Here is an 11232-nt window from a genome sequence, read left to right on the forward strand (position 1 = left end):
CTTTTCAAAGGAAGTGAAAACCAAGCTGTAATTTAACAGCTCCAGTTAAGGACTTTGATTTGCAGGTGACCAAGGGAAGAGAAAAGGAGGAAGCAGGTGGGCGGAGTGAGGCAGTGAGAGGACTGGAAGACAGGAGAGAGCCTGACATTGACTGAGTGTCCCGGGAGATCTCTGCTGGCCAAGTCCAACTCCGGTAAGGAAATAGTGAGGGTGACTCTTAAAACCCTTCCCCACCCCCTGAGGGAATATTCTCTTGGAAGTAGGAAGAAAGTAACTAAAATAGAGGAAGTAGAGTGTTCTGAAAGAATTTGAAATGAATTTACATCTAACCCCAATGGATCTAGTTTAAAAAGTAACCTTACTTCCTTCTTGGTCTCAAAATATCCAATTACCAGGGTTTCTTGAGAAGAATTTGCATGTCTTTTTCTTCTTTAGTATATGGATATTAAGATACTTTGTAACTCTGACAATGGTGGTTAACAAGTCAAATTTTCTTTTGGTTTAAATGTTATTAAAGATGCTCAAAGAGAACACTGAGGCAACTTTTATGTCCTTTTTATAACAGAAATAGCAGCACGAAAGCAGACTTACTTTCTCTCTCTCTCTCTCTCAATCTCTCTCCCCCCCCTCTGTGTGTGTGTGTGTGTGTGTGTGTGTGCGTGCGTGTGTGTGTGTGTGTGCGTGCGTGTGTGTGTGTGTGTGTTCTCATTAGATTCCTTTACATTCATTTCTTCCTCTTAATACATGGGAGCAGGTTTTATGAGGGTCCCCATTTTCCAGATGAGGATCCTAGGTCACAGATAGGTGGAATGGCATGTTCAATGTCACAGGACAGGAAGTGGCAGAGTGAGGGTTCCAGCCCAGGGAACCTGTTCCAGCATCCATGTACTTACATGCTATGCCACACTGTCTCTAACATGAAATGGATAGCAACATGCCTAATTTCTAATGGCATGTGAGTCAAATGCCTATCAGCCCTGTCAGTCAAGGGCCTATCTCACATTGCTCTCAGAGTCTGATATGAATTTGGATGGTGAAGGTGGTAGTGGCAACGAGGAAGGTAGCTGTTTTAAGTAACTCTGAATTAGATAATTTCAGAGTCTGAAGAGACTCTGGTAATGAGCCATCTCTATATCAGAAAGCATTTCTTCATGTCACCATGTTACTCTAGTAGGTAAATAAAAACTTAAACCAGTTCAGTCATTAAAGGATAGCATCCCTTGGTTCGAGGTAATGGCTCAGTTGGTAGAGGCTTGCTACCATAGCTGATGATCCGAGATCAAGCCTGTGACACCCAAAGTGAAAGCAGAGAATAAACTTAGGCAACTTGTTCTCTGACCTGCACACATGTACACAAACATACCTACATACATACATGCATACATGTACACACATACACACGCACATATATACACATGCACACTCAATACACATACATGCACATGTATACACACATATACACATACATATACACATGCATACACATACACACAAGCATGCATACATGCATGAACACACATATATATGTACACATACCTACATACATACATGCACACATTCACATATATATACACACATACATAGATACATGCACACAGGCACAGACAGACACAAGCACACATGCATATACATATATACACATGTACACGTTCACAGACATACATACACAGACATGTACATATACACATGTTCACATTCACACACATACATTCACATATGCATATCCATAGATACATGTACATGCATGCACACATGCATACACACACATGCACACATTCACATACACATGCACATATTCATATACATACATACACATGCACGTATACATGCACTCATGCAACACATTAATAAATAGATGTAACTTTTTGAATCACTTAAAGAAAGTACTGGTGTCCCTCAGATGACACAGACTGAGAAACCACCCCCTATTCACTAGATGCTGACAGCAGCCTATATTCTGATAAAAGCCAGATGGTTAGAAGACTCTGAGTTCTCTGCTCTCAAACAGAAAACACTTCATGCAGCTCCAGGCTTGGGCTCCATCCAGCTCTGTCTCTGGCAAGGCCTTTGTGGTTCTTGTGTATGTAGCATATCATATACATATGATCACAGTGCAGTGCTCATCAAAAGCACAAATGGAGCTTACTCGGAGTAATGGAGTAACAACTTATCTTCTGTCTTGTGCAAGTTGCTTTTTTGCTTGCATAGGGTCTCCTGCCTGTCCCACTTTTGGTGACATAAGAAGAATTCAGTATTGCACAGACATACCCAAGAAATGTATTTTTGCTTCTGAAACACAGAAATCAAATTGAGCCATCCACCAGCCTTTCGTTATAAGGAATGTGACCTCTGTTTTGGTCAAACGAAGGAGGAAGACAACTTGACTATGAGTTGCGTGCAAACATCCTATCAGTAAATATAAAAAGGAAATGTATTAAAGCTAGGAGAATGCTGTCTATTCTGTCAGTGAAGACACCAGTCATTTTCCAAAGTCAATAGTATGCTCAGGTGAAAATCAAAAGAAGCAGTTGTTAATTTCTCTTTCTCTGCTCTGGGGTAGCTCAATCCTGCCATCAAGCCTGATGACATGGGTTCCATCACTAGACCCCACACTGTAGGAGAAAATGGACTCCCAAAAGCTATTCTGGTTTTTATTTCCTCCCTTGGTAAGTGAAGTTCAAGATGCCTCATAGAATTATTGCAGAGACAGCAATAAAATAGTAAATATAATAATAAACACTGGAGATAGGTTAGACACAACTAATTCTTAAAAACCTTTAAATATTAATGTAAAAATCTATCACTGGTTTATAGTTTTATCATAAAAGACATTTTATTTACTCTATGAGAATTCCACCAGTACTGTAGGAGAGTGGCAGATGAATCCCTTTTCTGAAGAGAAAACATTGCCTTACTAAATCATGCCCTTCAAATATGAAACGTGAAGATACGGGAAGGAGTGTGAATGGTAGGGATGGTGAGTGAGTGTGAACAGCAGAGACACGGGGATGGCGAGTATGACCACAGTGGAAAAGCAGCAAAGAGTTTCATCCCCACATCGGGCTTATGCACTGGGAAGCCGTCCACATGAAGCCCGCAGCTGTGGCAGCCCATCATGCTGATTTAATTAGCTTTGAAGATGTGTTCTGTGATCTCCATGTTGTAGAATTGTGGAAGTTTACTCAGACGAAGGGCAAAAGGCAGTTACACACGCTGCTGGAAGCCAACACAATTGGAACTCATTAAAAATAAAAATACGGAAAGAACGAAAGACCAGAGCATTCTTCCCGTGAAAGTCAACCTCATCCTTTCTGTCCCTCCGTGGCTCTAAAACAAAGGACCCCATAGGCTGCAGCAATTAGTGAGCAGGATCGGCTTTCACGGCCGGAGAGACTGACTAAGGCCAATTTGTCATGAGGATTATTTAACCAGTCTCTCTAGATACCTCAGGTGTTACCATATTCATCATCAGTAAAACCTGTTGGTCATTGTTTCTTAAAACGTGAGCTTGGACCGTTAAAAATTATAGCCCATAAGACATTTTATTAGCCAGAGAGAACGTTTGTCCTTCTGCCCAGTGGTATCACCAGCGGTTAAGAGCACTTATTTTTGCAGAGGACCAAGATTCAATTCTCAGCACCCCCACAGCAGGTCACAATTGTCCACAGTGACTTGATTTTCCAAAGGGTCCATTTGCCCCCTTCTGGTCTCTGCATGTACCAGGCACATGGTACAGACACACATGTGAGCAAAACATTCCTGTACATAGTGCACACAGACACACACACACACACACACCACACACACACACACACACCACACACACACACCACACACACACACTATCCTGGGAAAATTTTTTAAAAGTCTATTTGAAACTTTACTTTGTTTTATTTTCATTCAAGACTACAAAAGTTTAATTTTCTTTCAAGCCAGATTCAAAACAATCCAAAAATTCAAACAATTAATTCTTAGAATATTAATAACAAAGATTGAATCTGTGAATTATTTTTAAAGGAATTCTAGACCATCCCGATGTCTATGAAACTTAGTAAATGATATTTTTTATTCAATAACACTTAATTTTCTAATTTTAATTATAAACTTTTATAGAAATGGAATCTCATACTTTATTTTAGAATGTGTGGTGGTTCCTCTTTGTGGCCTCATTCCATTACGTTAACACAATGTCTTAGTCAGTATTTTATTGCTGTGAAGACAACGTGACCAAGGCAACTCTTAGAAAGGAAAACCTTTCACTGGGGCTGGCTTACAGTTCAGCATTTTACTCCATTATCATGATGGCAGGAAGCATGGAGACACAAAGACAGGCACGGTGCTGGAGAAGTAATTGAAAGTTCGATATCTCAGATCAGCAGGCAGCAGAAGTAGACCTGGCTTGAGTTTCTGAAAACTCAGAGCCCACCCATAGTGACACACTTCCTCCAACAAGACCAAACCTCCAATAATGTCACTCCAGATGAGTCTATGGAGGTCACTTTCATTCAGACCACCACACACAGTTATGTCAAGATTCACCCATGTTCATGATCGTTCTACCATACCAATAGTGTATGTTAGTGTAGGGCAGAATAGAAGAGTGCTCACATCTGAACATACTACGATCCACCCATTCATCTATAGGTGGACATCCAGGCTGCTTCTAATTGGCTTCCATTGCAGATATGGCTAAAATACAGAAACAATACACAAGTTTCAAGTATATGTTTGGACATATGCTTTCCTTTGTGTGGGGAGATTCCCAGAAAGAGAAGGAGTATATCACACTATAATAGCTGCATATGTTAAGTTTTTAAGATGTGCCATGAGGCTAGTATTTAGTAAGAGAAGTGTTTGAATCCATGTTCTTCTGACAGGCCTCTACAGTGAGCTTAGTCGCTTTTCTGTCAGGACTAACGGGATACTACAGTTTCTTTCATGCCTCCATTTGTCCTTTGCAATGTTTCTCTCCCATTCACATGGCCCATTTTTATCAGAAGTCCAGTGAGAAGACATTTTGTTTAAAATGGTGCATCTAAGAATGCTGTTGAATTTAAAATTGCAATACCTCTCTTTAAAAGGCTTACAGTTGTAGCAATGCATTTGACATTATCAGTCTGGTGCTCAATGTGGGTGAAAGGTGTTTTTGTAAAGCAAACAAATAAAAATAAAAAAAACAGCCAAAACAAACAACAAAAAGTACATTTTTGATTTTTTTGTTTTTCCAGAGTTTGTGGCTTGGGATTTTATTTTATTTTAATCTCTAATTGCTCAAGTAGCATCCATGTATTTGGAAATAGTAGAGACAGCACTGCTGGGTGTCAAACCCAGGTCATTACAGATATATACATATATATATATATATATATATATTTGTATATATATACAACTGTATTACCTTTGCCCCTTTATTAGAAATTAGTTGGCCAGTGAAGTGTGGGTCAACTTCTAATTTTCCTGTTCTCATCCATTGACATATGTTTACCTTGACACCCACACTACAATGATGTGACTCTTAGAGCTTTGCAATAAATCTTGAGGTGTAAGATATTTGATTACATTGTCAACCCCAAGATTGTGTTGTTTACTGGAAAAACCCATTTCTAGTTGGGATGTGGCTCAGCCCTTAGTATACATGTTAATCCCAAATAATGAAGGTAGTGTTCGTTTGTAGAAGGAAGCAGCCAAGTCTGAAAGTGATGTTTAATCGAGTGGTCGGCAAAGCGATGAATCAGAGAAAGATTTGGCAGAATAGGATATACCTAACGCTCATGAGAATAGATAGGAAAGAGAGGCTGCTTAAGAGAAAGCAGCACAGAGAGAGAAAAGGAGACAGGCAGTTTTACCAGGAGAGTTTTACAGAGACAGGTTGAAGAGAGAACAAACTAGATACAAATGAAGACAGAATGAACCAGAAAATCTTAAGGAGTCAGATTAGAACAGATAGCCAAAGTTACTATGAAGGCAAGCAAATCAATTCAGGAGAGGCCCAGAGAGAGAGAGAGAGAGAGAGAGAGAGAGAGAGAGAGAGAGAGAGAGAGAGAGAGAGAAGCCAGACTGAATCAGTCATCTGTGTTTGTGTGTGAGGAGTTTGAACCAGCCAGCCAGAGATCAGAAAGAATTAGGAAGAGGCGAGCTTATTCAGTAGCAAGTCTCAGAGACTGAAAACACTCTAGGCCTAGGTAAGATTCTAGGCTGGAGGCTTCCAGGACTAGGCCTAGGTTAGCAGACTTAAGCTGTAAACCTCAGAGAAGACAATTACATCAGGCAAATAAAAGATACTTTTACAATCTTTTTTTTTAGCCATAAATAACATGTAATTTATTATTTAAAATGTTTGATGTTTGTTTTGAGGCACAATGGCATTGAGCGTGAATTTAATATCATGCATGCTTTCTTTCTTTCTTTTTTTTTTATTAACTTGAGTATTTCTTATATACATTTTGAGTGTTATTCCCTTTCCCGGTTTCCGGGCAAACATCCCCCTCCCCCCTCCCCTTTCTTATCGGTGTTTACTCCCCATCCTCCCCCCATTGCTGCCCTCCCCCCAACAATCACGTTCACTGGGGGTTCAGTCTTAGCAGGACCCAGGGCTTCCCCTTACACTGGTGATCTTACTAGGATATTCAATGCTACCTATGAGGTCAGAGTCCAGGGTCAGTCCATAGTCTTTAGGTAGTGGCTTAGTCCCTGGAAGCTCTGGTTGCTTGGCATTGTTGTTCATAAGGGGTCTCGAGCACCTTCAAGCTCTTCCAATTCTTTCTCTGATTCCTTCAACGGGGGTCCTATTCTCAGTTCAGTGGTTTGCTGCTGGCATTCACCTCTGTGTTTGCTGTATTCTGGCTGTGTCTCTCAGGAGCGATCTACATCCGGCTCCTGTCGGCCTGCACTTCTTTGCTTCATCCATCTTGTCTAATTAGATGGCTGTATATTTATGGGCCACATGTGGGGCAGGCTCTGAATGGGTGTTCCTTCTGTGTCTGTTTTAATCTTTGCCTCTCTCTTCCCTGCCAAGGGTATTCTTGTTCCCCTTTTAAAGAAGGAGTGAAGCATTCACATTTTGATCATCCGTCCTGAGTGTCATTTGTTCTAGGCATCTAGGGTAATTCAAGCATTTGGGCTAATAGCCACTTATCAATGAGTGCATACCATGTGTGTTTTTCTGTGATTGGGTTACCTCACTCAAGATGATATTTTCCAGTTCCAACCATTGAGTTACGTAACTAAAGTGATCCCATTGTCCTTTAGAGAGCTGACTAACTGTAATTTCCACACACTTTTTTTTTTAGATGTAAGAATAGACATTTATTAATCACACAAATTTACAATAAATTATTAGATGAAATGTGAGTATAACAAAAGTTTTAGAAATTTAAAAACCATTGTGGGATCTACTCTCTCAGTAAACTGTTTGGGTTTTTCTTTCTTTCTTTTTTTTTAATAATATCTGAAACGTATGTGTCTACAAATGAAATAATCAGGGTTTATTAGACATAAATGGAGGAAGTGTATTCATGAGTAAATTGAATTAAATAAGCTCTTGGTCTATAATTAAGTGGCCTTATAATTTATCACAAAGTATTTTTACCCTGACTTCCATTGTTTAAGCACATCTCTATATCAACAGAGATTAATAATGTCCTGTTGTGGTGAAATACATTCATTAGCAAGAAGTTGGGTCAAATTTCACTTGCTTTGCTCAAGTCATCCTGCCTAAGGTATCTCAACGCCTTAAGACAAAGTGGAAATAATGAACAGTGAAACCCCAGAATTTGGCCTGAATATTGAAGAAGGATCAAAAAAGGATGCAAAAGAAATATTTAGGATCAAAGTAGGCAGAAATGAGCCAAAAATTTCTCTTTAGCACTATGTCACTGTTTGATCCACATCTTTTTTTTTAAATTTAGAGAATACTTTATTAGTTTTTGTAATCAAACCCACGTAGATAAGACCTTACATATTTAATACAGTGTGTTACCCCTGTACAAATGGAAAAAACTTAAGTTCAACATTTCTAGACCAATATGGCTGTTAATTTCTGTACAGTGCCAACTCAACACAGTAAACGGGGATACTTTTTTCCAAAGTTGACAGCACAGCTAAAGTTTCAAAAAATTCAAATTATATATCTGTATATATATATTTATATTTATATAAAAAGACCAATAATAGCAGTGTGTTATGCATCAACAGCAGCAACAGCTTTTCCAGGTTCTGCAGTCATCTGAACAAAACTGTAGAGACATCCAGCACACTCCATTAAAAAAAAAAAGTAAAAAAACAAAACCCAAGAAAACAGCACAGTTCTGTTACTCTTGTGGTACCTGGCACCATTTTTTTTTAAATTAGCTTCTCAATCATCATCTGGAAGGAAAACATTCTGAGCAACATCATTAAAAACAGCTCTGATAAAGCACGGTCACTACTACGTATCATAAAGCAGGTACAAGCTATTTTACATTCACAGAGGTATGATACAGTACTGTCCTACATCTATAATACTAGAGGATACAATTTAAAAGGCATTATTTGAGACTTGATTCTACTTTTCCAGCAGAGGGCCCAAAGGATGGTGTGACACAGCTTTGTAAAGAAACATACTCTAGACAGGATTTCCTTTCACTAGTGGCACAGTTCTAAGGATTCATTCTCTCCATGAATGTCAGCTAAAACCGTTATTAAAAAAATGAAATATCCCTAGAACAAAACCGTATAACCACCGGATTCACATGAAGATGACCTAGTGGAGACAAGCTGGACCTCACCTTACCAACAAGCTATCAAATCTGTTATGTTTAAACAGTGAGACCTCCAAGGAAGGAGATGCCAAGTAGTGCTTCAAAGCTTCGGACCACAATCAAACACAGCATCCTTTTCAACAGAAGCAGAAGCTCATCTGAATATGCTCAAGGATGCTGACATCAACATTTAATCATCTCCTCACTCATCCAGGAAGAAGGGGAGATCAGTTACTACTGTACTTTATTGATTTCCACACACTTTTAAGATGAGTTTTCTAATCAGTTTCTATGCTTCTTAGAAAGCTAGTCTGCTAGAGTTTTGATTTGATTACACTGTATTGATAAGTCAGCCTTTCAGCAGTGTGACAACCAACTTTGGTGTTTGGGTAGATTACGTTTACAGGTTTGATGGTCATCTCCTCTGTTCTAATTGAGAATGTTACTGAATTAGCATTGGATTTTCTAAAGATGCTTTACTGCAGGATCTCTTGAGTAAAGCATATAATTTTTAGTTAACTAATAAATTACAGATTGATGTTCAGGCATTCATGATGAACTAGCTTGCCTCTGTCATAGGCTTGAAAGCCATCTTATAGTGAAGATGAGCTCTGTTCATTCCTGTTTATGACTCAATCTGCTTCTCAAGGATTGGGCTACGCCCCACCTGTAACCTTAACTACAAATGGTTCTATACTGCCTGTTAAAGAAAAAGGCAGCCATGTCTGTTTCAAAAGTTTATTATGACCAACTTGCTACAACCAACTAACTTGCTACAACCAACTTGCTAGACCAACTAGTTAAGACCAACTTGGTATGGCCATCTTGTTATGACCACGTTGCAAACATCTTTGTTTCAGGAGGTTGTTATGACTAACTGTATGTTCTGCTGCTATAACCCCATTTGCCTGTAAGATACCCCATCTGGAAACCTCTATTCCTGAGCTGTAAGAACCTTATCTTCCCCATACCTACTGCTGATCTCTTAAGTCCCACCTTTAGGGAGAGACACTGCATGTCCACAAACAAACAAAAAAAGCATACTTTTCAATTAATTTGTATATGATAATTTAGGGTTAAGATTAAAGCAACACTTTCTGTGATAACTCTGTTTAATCATCTTTCACTTAAAGCAACTGGCTTGATTTGTTTAATTTCTTTAAAAAGAGACTGTGGACTGACAGGACAGCTCAGTGATCAGAGGGGCTTACCACCAAGCCTGATGATGAGACTTCAGTTCTTGAAACCTACATGCTAGGAGATCCAGAAAATCATCCTTGGACTTGATAGGTGGTGTCATAGTCATAATGTCTTCATTGTGAGAATTAGGTTAAATAACAGCCCTGTATTGGTGCAGGTTCTCTAGGGTCATAGAACTGAAGGGAATTTATTATAATGATTTACCGTCTGCAGCCCAACTAACCCAATGATGGGCAGCTTTGAATGGGAAGTCCAAGGATCTAGTAGCTGCTCAGTCCTACAAGGTTGGGTTTCTCACCTGGTCTGTAGGAGCTGGAATCCTGAAGAAGTAGTGCTGGTAAGCAAGGGCAAGCAGGCAAAGAAGAGTGAGCGTCCTTCTTCCATTGTCCTTATGTAGGCGTCCAGGAGAAGATGGAGCCCAGATTAAGGTGTGTACAACCATTGCTGGATCTGGGACTTGCTTTGTCCCAGGCTGTCCTTAAGCTCTGAGATCTGCTTGCCTCAGTCTCCTGGAATTAATGTTGTGTACTGCCTGCCTGGGTCTAAGCTTTTCATGGCTACTAAGCCTCAAGAACTGGATCACAGGTGAGCCCTCTATTTCTGGGTTGTAGTTCATTCCAGATGTAGTCAAGCTGACAGCCAGGAATGCCCATCACAAGCCTCACAGAATGAGTTAGTAGATTGATCTCTCAAATTTTCCAAGTTCCTTTAAAGTTTTATTATCTTATTCTGTAAGGTTCGGAAAAGTCAGTTAAGGCTTTTGGTGTGAAAAGTTTTTTAACCACAAATTCAATTCCTTTCTTACACAGAGGGCCATTAAACGTTTTATTTCTTCATGGGTGAGCCTTGGCGGTCTGCGTCTGAGAAGGACCCCATCCATTTCATCTGAGGTTCCTGGAGTTATTTCCATATAGCTATCTGTTCAATACTTGAACACACTGCAATGACGTCACCTTTTACTCTTCCTACAGACTCGTGTGCCATCTGCCTTTCTACTGTCACTTGGACTAGGACTTTATAAACTTTCTTGGTCTTCACAAAGAACCAGCTTCCAATATCATTAGTTTTCCTCTGTTGCTTTTTTGTTCCTAAATTCAACATTATTTTTCGGTTTTTGGTTTGGTTTGGATTTTTGGGGGGTGGGGTTCAAGACTGGCTTTCTCTGTGTAGCCCTATTTGTCCTGGAACTTGCTCTTCAGACCAGGCTGGCCTCAAATTCAGAGATTTGCCTTCCTCTGCCTCTTAAGTGATAGGATTAAAGGCATGTGTCACCGCTGACTGACTTTCAACAGGA

This window comes from Rattus norvegicus, chromosome 7 (genome assembly GCF_021556685.1).
Source record: "Rattus norvegicus strain SHRSP/BbbUtx chromosome 7, alternate assembly SHRSP_T2T, whole genome shotgun sequence".
NCBI classification, from domain to species: domain Eukaryota; kingdom Metazoa; phylum Chordata; class Mammalia; order Rodentia; family Muridae; genus Rattus; species Rattus norvegicus.